Raw genomic sequence first — 18,046 nt, 5'->3', positions numbered from 1 at the left:
AAAGATGTTATCAGCTCTCGGTTACCGAAATGTATCGATATATCGATGGCAAGGTATCGACGTCTGTTCTATAACAATGTCGGCTGTTTAAGTATTGATTTTTTGTTAGATATTCTGTACATCAACAAGCTAGAAGCCTTCTTATCCCCCTTAAAACAAGAACTGAAACGAAAACAATGCACGTTCACGCTTGGCGATAACCGCATTGCTAACAATGGTAACTGCATGCAACTGGCACAATGAAAGGCTTACGATGGATCCGTTGTTCGGTTTCGTCACATACCGGCTTTGTCTGGAACACTTCATGTCGATTTTCCTTTTTTTTTTCTGCAAACGCCAGCGTGGTGAAGTTAAACGTCGCATGTTCTGCTGGTAGTGCCGAGCGCCGATTACGTCAGCATTTTCCCTCACACGTCTCCGTCCACTGCAAAGTCCAGTCTTGTCATTAAGATTTTTGTTCATTATTTTCAGCAACTGTTTTTGAAGAATGCCGATGTGAACAAATAGCACACTAGTTGCTTTTAATGCAACTGATATGGTATTTCTTCACATCAGAAATCTTGTTATTCGATTCACATCGCCACCGCCTACCGCTATCGGTCTTCCATAGTGCCACCTATACTCGCTTAACACAGTCGAAGAGGAAGACTGGACATGATGAAAGCTCAAAAAGTAGTAAGACTCCTTCACACACTGAAAGTAAAATTATGTTCTACTACAATTTCATAACAACAATTTCAAATATTTACCGAAAATTGCGAAAAGAACATAATATGAAATAAAAATATCGGCATCCTATTCTGATGTCGCCGCCATATTTCGATATACTTCGTAGTATGTATCGATATATCGATATTATTGACAGCCCTAGTGTGGAGCAGGTAACTGCCAGAAGCACGGTAATTAATATTCTGTTCTCTTTGTTATTTTCGGGAATATGATCTTTTACTTTTACATTGTTGCCTTTAATCAGCACATTATTACAATACTTTCACACTTTTGCTCTGCTTATGCCCTCAATGTTCAGATGCTAATTTGCTATTGAAGATTCAGTCTTATGAACTAGAGGGTCCTGAAGAAACCTTTTCCGGGTATCTTTTCTCCACAGTCTCCGACCGTTTAGGACGGTTCGTACACATCTTAATAACTGGTGCTCGCTTGGCTTCTGGACCACCAAAGCGGTTGTGTTCGACGAAGTCCTGCGTGCACTGCGTGCTCCCACCTCTCTCCAGTATTGTTGAACATGATCGTTTTTGTGGTCTGGTTGTTATGGTGTGGGACGCATAATGTTGCACTGATGCACTGACCTCCAAATGTTTGAAAACGGTCCACTCACTGGTCAACATTAGTGTGACACTGTACTCATTTCCATGTGTTTCTTTTCAGGGGTGCATTCGGCTCTGGCTTCATTTTTATGGACAACAAACAATTCTCGTCGGAGCAGAACAGCGAAGGTGGAGGTGGTCTTGGAACGAGAGAGCATTCGGCGAATGGACTGGGCTACCCATTCACCCGGCGTAAATCCCATGGAGTACTTGCGGGATGGGTTGAAGAGACGGACTGCAGCCCGGCCACGTGCACCAACGACCACCGAGCAGCTGCTAAAAGCTCTGGTGTTGGTATCGAACGCCCTGTTACAAGAACTCCTCAACAACATTGCGGGCAGCATAGGAGGACGTTGTACAGCGTACACTGCTGTCCGTGGTGGTCACACCTGCTATTAAGAAATATGTCCTGCCTTTTGGGATGTCCAGTGGGCCATAATGAATCGCGATGACTTCAGTGTCATTTCTATTCGTCTCACTGGGTATTTCTTTTAGTTATCTTCTGGACTGCACTGTAGCAGTTCTCCCTGTGTATGGCCCAAGTTTCATGGAGATATGTCACTTGGCAATGACACGTCTTACAAAAGTTACTTTTTCCCTTAAGGCTAATGTCAGTTATATGCTGTAGCTACATTGTGGTCTAGTATTTTCTCCTACCAGTATGCAATAAACAAAATAAAAAGTAAGCTATGAATTTTAAAGTCTCTTGTGGTTTTATTCATACAAATAATAAAAGAACGTTCAGCGCCCAAGAAATATTTCGAATGTTTTGTATATTATACATGAATTCGACAAGCATTTGCTACAATAACCCCAAACCCATTATTTGTCACCTTATCGTTGTGCTGGCCAAGTGTAATAACGGAAGCGCAGATCACTTTGTTCGCAACTAGACTACTTATGCCCTGTTGAGAGAAATACTTTATTGTGTCTTCCCTTTGTGCGTAGATTACAATGGATGGCAACATGCTCAATGATAGCTAATGTATCACTTCAGATATAATGAATTGCGCTACAGTCTGGAACCGCGCGACCGCTACGGTCGCAGGTACGAATCCTGCCTCGGGAATGGATGTGTGTGATGCCCTTAGGTTAGTTAGGTTTAAGTAGTTCTAAGTTCTAGGGGACTGATGACCTCAGAAGTTAAGTTCCATAGAGCTCAGAGCCATTTGAACCATATATCATGTATGTAAAAATATGTTTCACCTTAGGTTGATAAGTAAAGCAATTGCGCATATTAATATCAGCTTATACTTGAACTTAACTTACTTAGTTCGTTCTTAATTTTTGCCATCAGTAAAAAATTGGAAATTTGTGGTAAGGGCCACGCGGGATTAGCCGAGCGGTCTTGGGCGCTGCAGTCATGGACTGCGCGGCTGGTCCCGGCGGAGGTTCTAGTCCTCGCTCGGGCATGGGTGTGTGTGTTTGTACTCAGGATAATTTAGGTTAAGTACTGTGTAAGCTTAGGGATACATGACCTTAGCAGTTAAGTCCCATAAGATTTCACACACATTTGAACTTTTTTTTTTTATGGCAAGGTCTTATGGGACCACACTCGTGAGGTCATCGGTCCCTAAGCCTACACACTACTTAATCTAACTTAAACTAACTTAGTCCTAAGGACAACACACTCACACATGCCCGAGGGAGAACTCGAAACTCCGACGGGGAGCCGCACGGACCGCGATAAGGCGTCCTAAATCGCGCGTGTACCCCGCGCGGCGCCATCAGTAAAGTCAGTCACGAGCAAACGATGGCACCTTTATTCGACAGGCGTCTGTGTTGTTTACGACAGATGATTTCAGTAACATGTGTTTCTACACTTACTTAAAAGTTTGACTAATATAGTATATATTTTATCTATTTTTACTGCACCTCATGTTACGGCGTAAAGTCCAGCGCCGGCACACCAGTCGGGAACGACAGAGCAGAGAGGGCTGCGAGAAAAAGTCAGCCAATCGCACGCTGACCGACCTCCCTTCCAGGACGACAACGCGACAGCAGCGGCCTCTATGCGACGAGGACATAAGCGCCGCGCCCGACTCGTCGCCGTCCACTTCCGGAGCAGCTTCAAGAGTAGCGCCTTAGAAGCGTCAACGATCGTTACTTCGTGTGTAATCTATATGTATCACCGACTTCGAATTGTTATACTGAATAGATTTCTTATTTTGTCTGTTGTCCTTTGCTTGCGGCACATCTGTATAACACAAAGTTAAGTATTGTACTATTTTCCTTTGGTAATAAACTTCATTAATACGATTTGTTTCAATGTTGTCAAGCGATCCGAAAAGCGTGTTTCCTAGACAACCCATATTGACGACCAGGCTGGAATTAACACCTCAAATCATTGTTTTACCCGCCAACAGAGTGTTTCCACATTTACATCTACATACATACTCCGCAAATCACCGTACGGTGCTTGGCGCAAGGCAACATGTATCACTGCTAGTCATTTCCTCTCCTGTTCCACTCGCAAATAGAGCGAAGGAAAAGCGACTCTCTAAAAGGCTCCGTACGATCTCTAATTTCTCATATCTTACGTTCATGGTCCTTACGCGAAATGCACGATGGCAGCAGCAGAATCGCTCTGCACTCGGCCTCAGATGTCGATTCTCTGAAGTCGTACAGTTGCCGCTTGCGCGAAAAATATTTTTTTCCCCTCCAGGGATTGCTATTTGATTTCTCGCGGTATCTCCATAATATTTACGTGCTGATCAAATCCACAGGTAAGAAATGTAGCAGCACGCTTCTAAATTGTTTCAATGACCTCCTCTAACCCGAACTGGTGGGAATCCCAAACACCTGAACAGTACTCAAGAATGGGCCGCACTAGCGTTCTGTAGGCCGTCTCCTTTATGGATGAACTACACTTTCCCAAACTTCTCCCAATAAAACGACGTCGAGTATTCGCTTTCGCAACTACCAACCTCACGTATTCGTCCCATTTCATATAGCAATGTGACGTTCTCCCTAGATATTTAATCGAAATGACCGTGTCAAGCTGCACTCTACAAATGCTATATTCGAATGTTACACAGCAGTTTTTTCTACTCATCTACATTAACTTACGTTTTTCTATATTTGGAGCAAGGTGCTATTCATCACACCAACTAGAAATTTTGTCTAAGTCATCTTGTACATTCCTACACTCACTCAACAATTACATCTTTCTGTACACCACAGCGACATCAGAAAACAGCCGTAAATTGCTGATTACCCTGTACGACAGGTCATTTTTCGATATAAAGAATAAAAACGGTCCTATTACTCTTTCCTGCAGGTTCGAATCCTGCCTCGGGCATGGATGTGTGTGATGTCCTTAGGTTAGTTAGGTTTAATTAGTTCTACGTTCTAGGGGACTGATGACCTTAGAAGTTATGTCCCATAGTGCTCAGAGCCATTTGAGCCATCACTCTTTCCTGGGGCACTCCCTACGATTCTCTTGTCTCTGATGAACACTCGCTGTCGTGGACCGCGTAATTATTTCTGTTACTTTAAACGTCTTCGAGTCACTTACATATCTGGGAGCCTAATCTGTATGCTCGGACGATCGTCAACAATCTGCAGTGGGGCACTGTGTCAAATGATTTCCCCAGAATTTAGGAATATCAGATTAAGAGCAGCCGACCAGTTGCAAAGGATAAAGTAATCTTTACCTAGGTTTCAATAGATATAAATCTATCTTCTTCAGAAGAAGGCAAGATGTGAGAAGGATTCCTGGTACTTACAGTACCATACATATTTAGGAATATGCAATTTATTTGTTAGCCTCCATCCATGGATTGTAGAATGTGCTCAAGAATTCTACAGCAAACCGATGTTAAGGATTTTGGTCTCTATTTATGGGGATCAGCTCTCTTACCTTTCTCATATAAAGGGGTCAATACTGTTTTTACATTCGCTGGTCGATAGATTCGCCATAAATGCAGGCTAAGTAAGGGACCAATGCCGTAGAGTAATCTATGTAAAACCGAACTAGAATTCTGTGTAGAACTGAGATCTATTTATTTTCGACTGTTTGAGTTGCTTCTCTACGCCACGGATGCCAATTTCTATGTTCTCCGTGCGCCGCGCGGGGGAGCCGTGCTGTCTAGGGCGTCTTGTCACGGCTCGTGTGGCTTCCCTCGTCGGAGGTTCGAGTCCTCCATCGAGCATGGGTGTGTCTGTTGTCCTTAGTGTAAATTAGTTTAAGTTAGATTAAGTAGTGTGAAGCCTAGGGACCGATGACCTCAGCAGTTTGGTCTCCTAGTCCTTACCACAAATTTCAAGAATTTTCTTCATGCGGGAGCCTGTACGACAACCAGATGACTATTTGTTTGTACGATCTTGTTGGAAAAATGTTTTCCTAAATGTGGCATTTCAAATTTCAGACTGTCTTTTTACCGTCAGTTATTGCCACCAGAAATTGGTCGGTGAGTGACTGGATAGAAACCTCGAGCCACTTAGTGATTTTGCGTAGGACCAGGGTTCCCTCGGGTTCTCGGAAAGATCTTTCGCTAATGTGTGACGGTGGAAGTTGTTGCACGCTTCGCAAATTGTTCTTCTTACGGACGCACGAATTTCTACAAACTTTTGCCTGTCAGCATTTGCGCTCCCTTTTTTCTACCGAAAGGCAATAATCTCTGTTTCTGCAGCTTTTTTCGAATTTGATTATTACACCTCAGAGGGTCCTTTCTATCCTTAAGCCACTTAAGTGGTACATGCGTCTCCAGATTTACAATTAGTTTAAATTTTGCCCATAATCCCTCTACCTGGAACTGATTGTGTATATTCAGTAGCCATCGTTGCCATGGTGGCATCAGAATTACCCATCTCTGTTTCTATACTTACACTATCGATAAGATCAGGCCTGTTTGTGCACTATGTTACCAAAAGTGTCTGGACACCTGGCTGAAAATGACTTAAAAGTTCGTCGCGCCCTTCATCGGTAATGCTGGATTTCAGTATGGTGTTGGCCCACCATTAGCCTTGATGACAGCTTCCACTCTCTGAGGCATACGTTTACTCAGGTGCTGAAAGGTTTCTTGGGGAATGGCAGCCCATTCTTTACGGAGTGCTGCACTGAGGAGAGATATCGATGTCGGTCGGTGGGGCCGGGCACGAAGTCGGCGTTCCAAAACATCCCAAAGGTGTTCTATAGGATTCAGGTCAGGACTCTGTGCAGGCCAGTCCATTACAGGGATGTTATTGTCATGTAACCACTCCGCCACAGGCCGTACATTATGAACAGGTATTCGATAGTGTTGAAACATGCGATCGCCATCCCCGAATCGCTCTTCAACGATGGGAAGTAAGAAAGTGCTTAAAACATCAATGTAGGCCTGTGCTGCGACAGTGCCACGCAAAACAACAAGGGGTGCAAGCCACCTCCATGAAAAACACGACCACACCATAAAGCCACCGTCTCCGAATTTTACTTTTGGCAGTACACACGCTGGCAGATGGCGTCCACCGGGCATTCGCCATACCTACACCCTCCCATCAGATCGCCACATTATGTACCGTGATTTGTCATTCCACACAACGTCTTTCTACTGTTCAATCGTCCAATGTTTACGCTCCTTACACTAAGCGATGCGTCGTTTGGCATGTACCGGCGTGATGTGTGACTAATGAGTTTTCTCACCTCCCGCCCAACTGTCATAGTACCTGCAGTGGATCCTGACACAGTTTGGAATTTCTGTGTGATGGTCTGGACAGATCACTGCCTATTACACATTACGATCCACTTCAACTGTCGGCGGTCTCTGTCCGTCAACGGACATGGTCGGCCTGTACGCTTTTGTGCTGTACGTGTCCCTTCACGTTTCCACTTCGTATCATATCGGGAGCAGTGGACCTAGGTATGTTTAGGAGTGTGGAAATCTCGCGTACAGACGTATGACACAAGTGACACCCAATCACCTGACTACGTTCGAAGTCCGCGGAGCGCCCCAGTCTGCTTTATCATGATGTATAACGACTACTGAGGTCGCTGATATGGAGTACCTGGCAGTAGGTGCCAGAACAATGCACCTAATATGAAAAACGTATGTGTTTGTGGGCGTCCGGATACTTTTGATCACCTAGTGTAGCTACATGTTATAAAATATTTCCTTTACGTGTGGGTTGTCTGAGTAGCTGTTCAAGGCAGTTTTCGGAAAACGTGTTCAGAAGTGCTTCACAAGACTGTCTGCCCGTACAACCTGCAGTGAATCCATAGATGTTTCAGTCTATACGCGGAGGATTGGAGTCAGCTCCAACTAATATTACATGAGCTGGGTATTTCCGTGATACTGACCGAGACTTCCCTTGAATGACTCAAAAACTGTCAGAGAAGAATCGGGCGGCCGGTTAAAACATCCAAAAATTAACTTGATTTAACATAGACCTGTTATAGGCGATCAGATAACTTTACTGTCACTTTCAAATCCGACTTGAGTTGAGCAAAGTATAAGTGAAATAAAATTCTGATTAACCTGTCTATGTTCGGATAACTCCAGAGTTCAGAAACGATGTAGCAGAATTAGTATCACCTTTGCACTAGTTTTGAAACAGTTTATTTTGTTCGTCTGGACAATTCTGGAATATCCAATGTGATAGGTTCAAGTGGGCGCAGATTCATAAATTATTTTCTATTGTATTCTACTGCGAAACTTCGCGGACACTGTGTTGCTGTTAGGCAAGAAACGAAGTACGAGTGTATCTTCGGCTGACACGCTCGCATAACTGCAGGATGAGATCCAGTTTACGTAGATATGACTGGTCCTCTTTCTTTCACAGTGACGATGCAACTATCGTGACTATTTTCTTTTTATTTTTATTTCTGTAGTGTTTCTAACAGAGATATCGTAGGAGAACTAAGCTCTTTATTATGCCCCAAGCACAAGAAAAGTAAATTAACGAAGAAACGGTTCTATTTTATGAGCTGCACATCGTTAAAGGCGCGTGAAAACAATGGCGAACAGAACAGCTGCGGGAATAACGCTGATTTCCGCCGGAGATAGACTGATCTTAGCGATTGCCTCTGTGTCATATACTACGCTGGACATTTTACGACGGCAGTTCCAAGAACATCATTACAATAATGAACAACTCTGGCGATGGGCTCAAGTGTGCCTGTACATAGGTGAGTATTTTGCTCGTACTTGTCTGTCTGTGTGTGTGTTTTATTTGAGACAGTAAATATTCCTGAGGACTCAATCACCGACTATAAGTCTCGCAAAAGAAGGCTATCAGTATTCATATGACAGCAATGCCAAGGATCAGACAAGAGAACTGCTAGAGAACAAATGGCTAGGTGCGTCGTATTTCCACAGTGAAGTACATTCAGTACTAGAGAAGAACCTGAAGATTGTCCCACGAGACGAAGCTGTAACCACAAAACTTTTCTGTCTACGTACACCCTAATCTTACTACCTTCTTGCCGGCCGAAGTGGCCGTGCGGTTCTAGGCGCTACAGTCCGGAACCGAGCGACCGCTATGGTCGCAGGTTCGAATCCTGCCTCGGACATGGATGTGTGTGATGTCCTTAGGTTAGTTAGGTTGAATTAGTTATAAGTTACAGGCGCCCATGGTCTAGGGGTAGCGTCTTTGATTCGTAATCAAAACATCTTCGGTCCCCGCCACTGCCTAAATTTTGATAAATAATCAGCATTGGCGGCCGAAGACTTCCGGCATAAGAAGTCAGCCTCATTCTGCCAACGGTCTTGTCAAAGAGGGCGGAGGAGCGGATAGAGGTTCAGGGCACTCTCTTGTCCTAGGGGTGGGAAATTGCCCCTAAAGGCGGAAGAATCAGCAATGATCAACGACATGAGGATGCAGAAGGCAATGGAAACCACTGCATTAAAGACACGTAACGTGTATCCACAGGACATGTGGCCTGTAATTGAAGAAGTGTCATGATGATCTCTCCATTGGCAAAAGATTCCGGAATAGTCCCCCATTCGGATCTCCGGGAAGGGACTGCCAAGGGGGAGGCCACCATGAGAAAAAGATTGAATAATCAACGAAAGGATAACGTTCTACGAGTCGGGGCGTGGAATGTCAGTAGCTTGAACGTGGTAGGGAACTAGAAAATCTGAAAAGGGAAATGCAAAGGCTCAATCTAGATATAGTAGGGGTCAGTGAAGTGAAGAGGAAGGAAGTCAAGGATTTCTGGTCAGATGAGTATCGGGTAATATCAACAGCAGCAGAAAATGATATAACAGGTGTAGAATTCGTTATGAATAGGAAGGTAGGGCAGAGGGTGTGTTACTGTGAACAGTTCAGTGACCGGGTTGTTCTAATCAGAATCGACAGCAGACCAACACCGACAACGATAGTTCAGGTATACATGCCGACGTCGCAAGCTGAAGATGAACAGATAGAGAAAGTGTATGAGGATATTGAAAGGGTAATGCAGTATGTAAAGGGGGACGAAAATCTAATAGTACCGGGCGACTGGAATGCAGTTGTAGGGGAAGGAGTGGAAGAAAAGGTTACAGGGGAATATGGGCTTGGGACAAGGAGTGAAAGAGGAGAAAGACTAATTGAGTTCTGTAACAAGTTTCAGCTACTAATAGCGAATACCCTGTTCAAGAATCACAAGAGGAGGAGGTATACTTGGAAAAGGCCGGGAGATACGGGAAGATTTCAATTAGATTACATCATGGTTAGACAGAGATTCCGAAATCAGATACTGGATTGTAAGGCGTACCCAGGAGCAGATATAGACTCAGATCACAATATAGTAGTGATGAAGAGTAGGCTGAAGTTCAAGACATTAGTCAGGAAGAATCAATACGCAAAGAAGTGGGATACGGAAGTACTAAGGAATGACGAGATACGTTTGAAGATCTCTAACGCTATAGATACAGCAATAAGGAATAGCGCAGTAGGCAGTACAGTTGAAGAAACCATGGGTAACAGAAGAAATACTTCTGTTGATTGATGAAAGGAGGAAGTACAAACATGTTCCGGGAAAATCAGGAATACAGAAATACAAGTCGCTGAGGAATGAAATAAATAGGAAGTGCAGGGCAGCTAAGACGAAATGGCTGCAGGGAAAAATGTGAAAACATCGAAAAAGATATGATTGTCGGAAGGACAGACTCAGCATACAGGAAAGTCAAAACAACCTTTGGTGACATTAAAAGCAACGGTGGTAACATTAAGAGTGCAAAGGGAATTCCACTGTTAAATGGAGAGGAGAGAGAAGACAGATGGAAAGAATACATTGAAAGCCTCTATGAGGGTGAAGATTTGTCTGATGTGATAGAAGAAGAAACAGGAGTCGATTTAGAAGAGATAGGGGATCCAGTATTAGAATCGGAATTTAAAAGAGCTTTGGAGGACTTACGGTCAAATAAGGCAGAAGGGATAGATAACATTCCATCAGAATTTCTAAAATCATTGGAGAAAGTGGCAACAAAACGACTACTCACGTTGGTGTGTAGAATATATGAGTCTGGCGATATACCATCAGACTTTCGGAAAAGCATCATCCACACAATTCCGAAGACGGTAAGAGCTGACAAGTGCGAGAATTATCGCACAATCAGCTTAACAGCTCATGCATCGAAGCTGCTTACAAGAATAATATACAGAAGAATGGAAAAGAAAATTGAGAATGCGCTAGGTGACGATCAGTTTGGCTTTAGGAAAAGTAAAGGGACGAGAGAGGCAATTCTGACGTTACGGCTAATAATGGAAGCAAGGCTAAAGAAAAATCAAGACACTTTCATTGGATTTGTAGACCTGGAAAAAGCGTTCGACAATATAAAATGGTGCATGCTGTTTGAGATTCTGAAAAAAGTAGGGGTAAGCTATAGGGGGAGACGGGTCATATACAATATGTACAACAACCAAGAGGGAATAATAAGAGTGGACCATCAAGAACGAAGTGCTTGTATTAAGAAGGGTGTAAGACAAGGCTGTAGCCTTTCGCCCCTACTCTTCAATCTGTACATCGAGGAAGCAATGATGGAAATAAAAGAAAGGTTCAGGAGTGGAATTAAAATACAAGGTGAAAGGATATCAATGATACGATTCGCTGATGACATTGCTATCCTGAGTGAAAGTGAAGAAGAATTAAATGATCTGCTGAACGGAATGAACAGTCTAATGAGTACACAGTATGGTTTGAGAGTAAATCAGAGAAAGACGAAGGTAATGAGAAGTAGTAGAAATGAGAACAGCGAGAAACTTAACATCAGGATTGATGGTCACGAAGTCAATGAAGTTAAGGAATTCTGCTATCTAGGCAGTAAAATAACCAATGACGGACGGAGCAAGGAGGACATCAAAAGCCGACTCGCTATGGCAAAAAAGGCATTTCTGGCCAAGAGAAGTCTACTAATATCAAATACCGGCCTTAATTTGAGGAAGAAATTTCTGAGGATGTACGTCTGGAGTACAGCATTGTATGGTAGTGAAACATAGACTGTGGGAAAACCGGAACAGAAGAGAATCGAAGCATTTGAGATGTGGTGCTATAGACGAATGTTGAAAATTAGGTGGACTGATAAGGTAAGGAATGAGGAGGTTCTATGCAGAATCGGAGAGGAAAGGAATATGTGGAAAACACTGATAAGGAGAAGGGACAGGATGATAGGACATCTGCTAAGACATGAGGGAATGAGTTCCATGGTACTAGAGGGAGCTGTAGAGGGCAAAAACTGTAGAGGAAGACAGAGATTGGAATACGTCAAGCAAATAATTGAGGACGTAGGTTGCAAGTGCTTCTCTGAGATGAAGAGGTTAGCACAGGAAAGGAATTCGCGGCGGGCCGCATCAAACCAGTCAGTAGACTGATGACCAAAAAAAAAAAAAAAAAAGTTATAGGCGACTGCTGACCTCAGAAGTTAAGTCGCATAGTGCTCAGAGCCATTTGAATACCTCCTTATCCGAAAAAGACGCAGCGAGGTGGGGCATTGATTAATTCTCTAAGCTCTGATCAGAGCGAGATTGATTATCTCCATAAAATTCGAAGAGAATGTTAGATTGGTTCGCTGAATGAGGCAACTGCCTTTTTCCTTACCAGTCCTTGCCCAGTTGAATTTGTAACCCTGATGTCAAAAGGCGACTAAACTACATTATTTCCATCTTTCAAATAAAAGCACGTAATAAACGACAAGAAACAATTTAGTACCATTTTCTAATCAACTATCGCTCATCCTTAGTGTAACGTAGCACCGCTGTCACACGTGCAGTCTTGTATGAAGTTTTCAAAATTGTCTCTGCAGTAGGCAGCGCAGAACGAAAACAAATTGTTTCAAATAGGAAGTGATGTACATCAATTTTGTGGAAGCCAACCTACTGTGTGTAGCGGAAGGTACTGCTTGGACCACAGTCATTTTCCCCTTCCTTGTACAATTCTCGGATAACTTGTGGGAAGAGCAACTAGGGATAAGTAACGGTATGAATTAGAATAATCGTCCGACAAAAAATTTACTTGTGTGTGTGTGTGTGTTTGTGTGTATGAGAGAGAGAGAGAGAGGGACTTTCGAGCTTACGGGCGCTCAACACCGAGGTCATCAGCATCCTTACACATATTAGAAGATACGAATGTGGAGAAAACGATAAAAATTTTTGTTACGCAGTACAGAGGAAGCATATAAAATGACAAGCATTCACTCAGTACACCTCACTCGCATTCACTTACACAATAACTCATCTCACACGTCTTAAGACAATAGAAAAAGTTTGAAAGGTGCTATACTCGTACATGGAATTGAAACAGAAGTAAAACCACAGAAGAGCTAAAAGAAAGGTACAAGGATATGTTAAAGTACTTTGAATATTGCAGCCCAGTCAGCAATCGTGATAATCTAAGAAACTATCAGCCTGGATTGCGGTAATGAACCAACCTTTACCTAGGTTTCAGCCCAAGTAATTGAGCCTTCTTCAGAAGATTAACCTGATTCTATAATATGTCTACGAGGGCATGGTCTAGAAATAAAAATAAAACAGCCTGAAAAGGCGTAGTCACAGGCTGTTTTAGTTTTATTTCTATACCATGCCCTCGTAGACATATTATAGAAACAGGTTAATCTTCTGAAGAAGGTTCAATTACTTGGGCTGAAACCTAGGTAAAGGTTGGTTTCATTACCGCAATCGAGGCTGATAGTTTCTGATATACAAGGAAATTTCACTGGCTGACCACTTACGAAAAACGTGGACGAACCAGTCACACTGTTGACACATGAAGGCCGTCTGTCTAAATTTAAGGATTTTAAGTTATATTGTTGATTGCGTTTGCTTAAACTTATGGCTTGACTTTTTTGGGTTCATTTTATCTGTTATTACTTTTATGTTGTAGTTTCATATACTGACGCGTTCCATGACCTTGGCGATTTGCTCCTCAATTTGGTCCTACGGAACTTGATGTGTAAATAAATAAGTAAATAAACATCATACAACCTTAAAACTCTAACCCAGATTCGTTTCAATGTCTCTTAAAATAGGGTGCATATCTGACGCTGCCCTTTGATCCGAAAATAAAACACAGTATAACAAAATACGGCGCACACTGATCCGCACGTCACAAGCACCATACACTGGAAGTCGTCGCGCCGGAGAAATGAGCCATGCCTCATAGACGAATAAGGAGGCCCTCGTCCCGTCGACGCGGCCGGAAAGAGGGACGCCATGGCCGCATTGTGGACTTTACAAGAGGAGCTTATTGTCTGTCACTTGAGTCACTCGTCGTCCTATCGACACACGACTCTGCAGCGAGGTGAGAGTATGCAGGAGGATGGCACACTGAACTAGGTGAGGACCGCTAGGCCGGCCGTTGTGGCCGAGCGCTTCTAGGCGCTTCAGTCTGGAACCGCGCGACCGCTACGGTCGCAGGTTCGAATCCTGCCTAGGGCATGGATGTGTGTGATGTCCTTAGATTAGTTAGGTTTAAGTAGTTCTAAGTTCTAGGGGACTTATGACCTCAGATGTTAAGTCCCATAGAGCTCAGAGCCATTTGAACCATTTTGAGGATCGCTACACGCTTCCTTGGCTAATCTTATTCTGGTCGTATAAACGACGTCAGCGTAGTAACTAGAGGAGCAGCTTGCATTAACAACTGTAAACAGCATATGTGCATTCAACTAGTCCGTTGTTAGCAGTGTCGCCCGAGGAACAAGGTCTCAGGACAAACTAGTTACCTCACCATGGAAGTACAAGTAAGCACGGTCTCAGCCTGGCGCAGCAACAAATGACAGACGTTGTCGCAGACACGCCCCGAAGAGGTTCCTCACGCCGCCTCTCACTCACTAAATCATCGTCTAGGACGACAGCACTGTCTTACTTCAGATCCAACAGCGCGGGATGTAGCACGAATCACAACAGTAACGAAGTCAACAGTCAATTCAGAGATGAGACCATCTTTCTGTATTGTGTAGTTGATAAGTTATAGAGCACAGCGGTGGTAGCAAATACGTAAGTGACATTTCTGTAGATATGGACTGCTTTCAAGTTACGTATTTTATTAGGTCTGCTCAAACAATTCCGGAACTTTCTCCAAGAAATTTTTGTACACTTACCTTTTACTTATTGTGCATGACCTCCTACGACACACTATCCTCCACAAGTGATACACCGCTCCAAAGACCGCTTCTACTTCTGGAAGCAGTCTTGGTACGTCTCTTAGTGGATCGCGCGAAGCGCCGTCTGCGAATTTTATCTCGTCTATCATTGCAAATCTTCGTCCTTTCAACGGGGTTTTCAGCTTTGGAAATTAAAAAAAAAAATGTCAGCAAGGGCCAGGTGTGTAGAGGATGGAGGATGAGGCAGCACAGTGATTTCGCTTTTTTGTGCAATAGTTACGCACCAACAGGGATGAATGTATGGGTGCGTTATCGTGGTGCAAGAGCCAGGAATTGTCTCGCCACATTTCAAGGCGTTTCCATCTCACATTTTCTCGCAGGCATTGCAACACGTCCCGATAGTATCAGCGACTGACAGGTTGTCCCTGTGGCACGAAATCATGGTGAACTAATCCTTCAGAGTCAACAAAAACTATCCGCATGGATTTGACCTTTGACCTGACATGATCTTGCAGAATCTTTCCTGACCAATTGTGAAGATTGAACCTTGATCTCAACATCATTACCGGAGACCCACGTCTCATCACCAGCTATTATTCGCTTAAGGAACATCTGGTTCTCATTTGCACGGTTCAAAAGCTCTTCACAGATTGCGAGGCGAATATCTTTCTGGTCTTGGCTCATTAGCCATGGGACGAATTTGGCGGCAACACAATGCATTCCAAGATACTGTGTCAGGATTTCGTGATATCATCCAACTGAAATGTTACATTCTTCTGCAATCTCAGTCAGTCTCCGATTGGCACGCACAATTTCGTTGACCTTCCTAACATGAGCGTCTTCAGTAGACCTTCAAGGGCGCCCTGAACGAGGGTTGTAAGTAGGCTGTTTATGTTTTCTTATTGGCAACGTTACGTAGCGCTCAATATGAAAATCACTGGCTGTGCTGTGGGCAGTCTGTGTCTGCTTTGCATTGTTGTAATACTCGCCATTGTAGTGTTAGGCAGCTGGCTGTGAACAGCGCGTAGCGTTGCGCAGTTGGAGGTGAGCCGCCAGCAGTGGTGGATGTGGGGAGAGAGATGGCGGAGTTTTGTAATTTTTCATGAGCTGATATATTTATATATGATGATATCAAGGTAAATACATTGTTTGTTCTCTATTAATATCTTTCATTTGCTAACTATCCCTATCAGTAGTTAGTGCCTTCAGTAGTTTGAATCCTTTATTTAGCTGGCAGTAGTGGCGCTCGCTGTATTGCAGTAGCTTGAGCAGCGAAGATTTTTGTGAGGTAAGTGATTTGTGAAAGGTATAGTTTAATGTTTGTCAGGGCCATTCTTTAGTAGGAAATTTTGAAAGTCAGATTGCGTTGCGCTAAAAATATTGTGTGTCAGGTTAAGCACAGTCACGTATAATTGTTCAAAGGGGACGTTTCATATGGCGACCCTGCCAGGATACCTCACTGGAATCTTCTGATTTTTTCTTGTAGTTTGTGTAATTGGTGTAGCTATTGTTTATTGGTAGCGCGTAATCATAGAGAGAATTTCCTTTGTAGTTGTAGTTTTTCATTGTTGTACAGTAAAACAGTTGTGGCATGCATGTAGATTTGCACCAAGTATTTCGCAGCTGCGCTTGCAATTAACTAGATATTATTTTCAGTGCTATGTTAATGTGTTCTCTTATTTTTGATATTCAAATTGTGTTTTTCTGTGTTGTCGTGTGAAATACTGTGACAATAATGGCGTGTGAAAAACGTAATACTAGGCTCCAAAGTAAACTGAGAAATGACAGTGAAGACGAAGGCAGTGTGTTAGCGCCGCAGAGTAATGAATTAACTGATGTTCAAAGTAGTAATTTGGTAATCGTGCATAGGGAAATGGAGCGGGCGGCAAACAATGGCACGGACAGTGAAACAATTAGTGAAGAGGGAAGCATTATCGATCGATCGGTCGGCAACAGCTCGTCTCAGGAATCCGAAATGACAGGACACAATTTCGCAAATACTGTAGATTCAGGTTTTGGGTTATCACTGTTTTCTCAAATAAGTCAAGACGCATTTTCTGCTTGTCAAAATGTGAATGTTGCCGGTGCAAATGCACTGCCGAAAAGTGTAGAGAAACAGATTCCAGACACTAATACATTATTATTGCAATTAATGCAACAAATGGAACAAAATCAGAGACAAACACAGCAAAAGCTTGAAAAGTTAGACACAATGGAACAAAATCAGAGACAAACACAGCAAAAGCTTCAAAAGTTAGACACAATGGAACAAAATCAGAGACAAACACAGCAAAAGCTTCAAAAGTTAGACTCATTGGAGCAAACTCTTGAACGAACACGTGAGGATTTAACTGCTGAGTTACATCACATTGAATCGAAATGTCAAAAAGTCTGTAACGACGTAAAAACACAAATTTGTGAGCATTTCCAACCTATTTTTTCGCGTCATGAAAATGCATTACAGAATCACGAAGCAGCCATAAAAGAACTGCAAACTATTGTTCATGAAAATCACAACACCTTGCAAGCTAAAATTGACGCAGTTGCATCTACCGATTCGGTTACGCAACTTGCAAAAAGTCAAGAAAACTTAAAAGACACAGTAGACACGATTGCAACACAAATGGACACTCTGAAACTTGGTTCAGAAAAACATACAGAGGAAATGATTTCACTATCGGATAAAGTAGCCGAACTTTCAGATCAGTTCACTAACTTATCTACAAAGGTAGATGATGATCTGAATGACACAACACCTGTAGCCTTCACTGACACAGAAGAGTATGAACAAATTAGAAAATTCAAACAAAATCAAAATCAAATCAATACACAGTACAAGAGAGAAATCCGGGAAGTGCAAGATCAGTTGGCACAAGTAGTACAAGAATTACGTATTTCAGAGGACACTCGCGCCCCAATACGGGAAGAGGGACATACAAATACGGAACAGACACAAAATAACACAGGACATTTCGGAAGTAATGAAAGAAATTGGGAATGTGCACCGAATTTTGAGAGGGAACGGCCGACACGACCTAACAATGACCGATATGCGACTCGCCGACATGATGATTTTGACTATAAGCTGTTCATTACTACACGTAAATTCAAAACATTTAAGAATTCTGGCAACGACATTCATCCACAAGCATGGCTCCATCAATTCTCTCATTGTTTTCCTCCCAACTGGTCGTTAGAACACAGATTAGAATTTATGTGTGG

Source organism: Schistocerca serialis, chromosome 4 (genome assembly GCF_023864345.2).
Source record: "Schistocerca serialis cubense isolate TAMUIC-IGC-003099 chromosome 4, iqSchSeri2.2, whole genome shotgun sequence".
Taxonomy (NCBI): Eukaryota; Metazoa; Arthropoda; class Insecta; order Orthoptera; family Acrididae; genus Schistocerca; species Schistocerca serialis.
The sequence above is the reverse complement of the archived record's forward strand: the minus strand, read 5'-3'. Positions refer to the sequence as shown.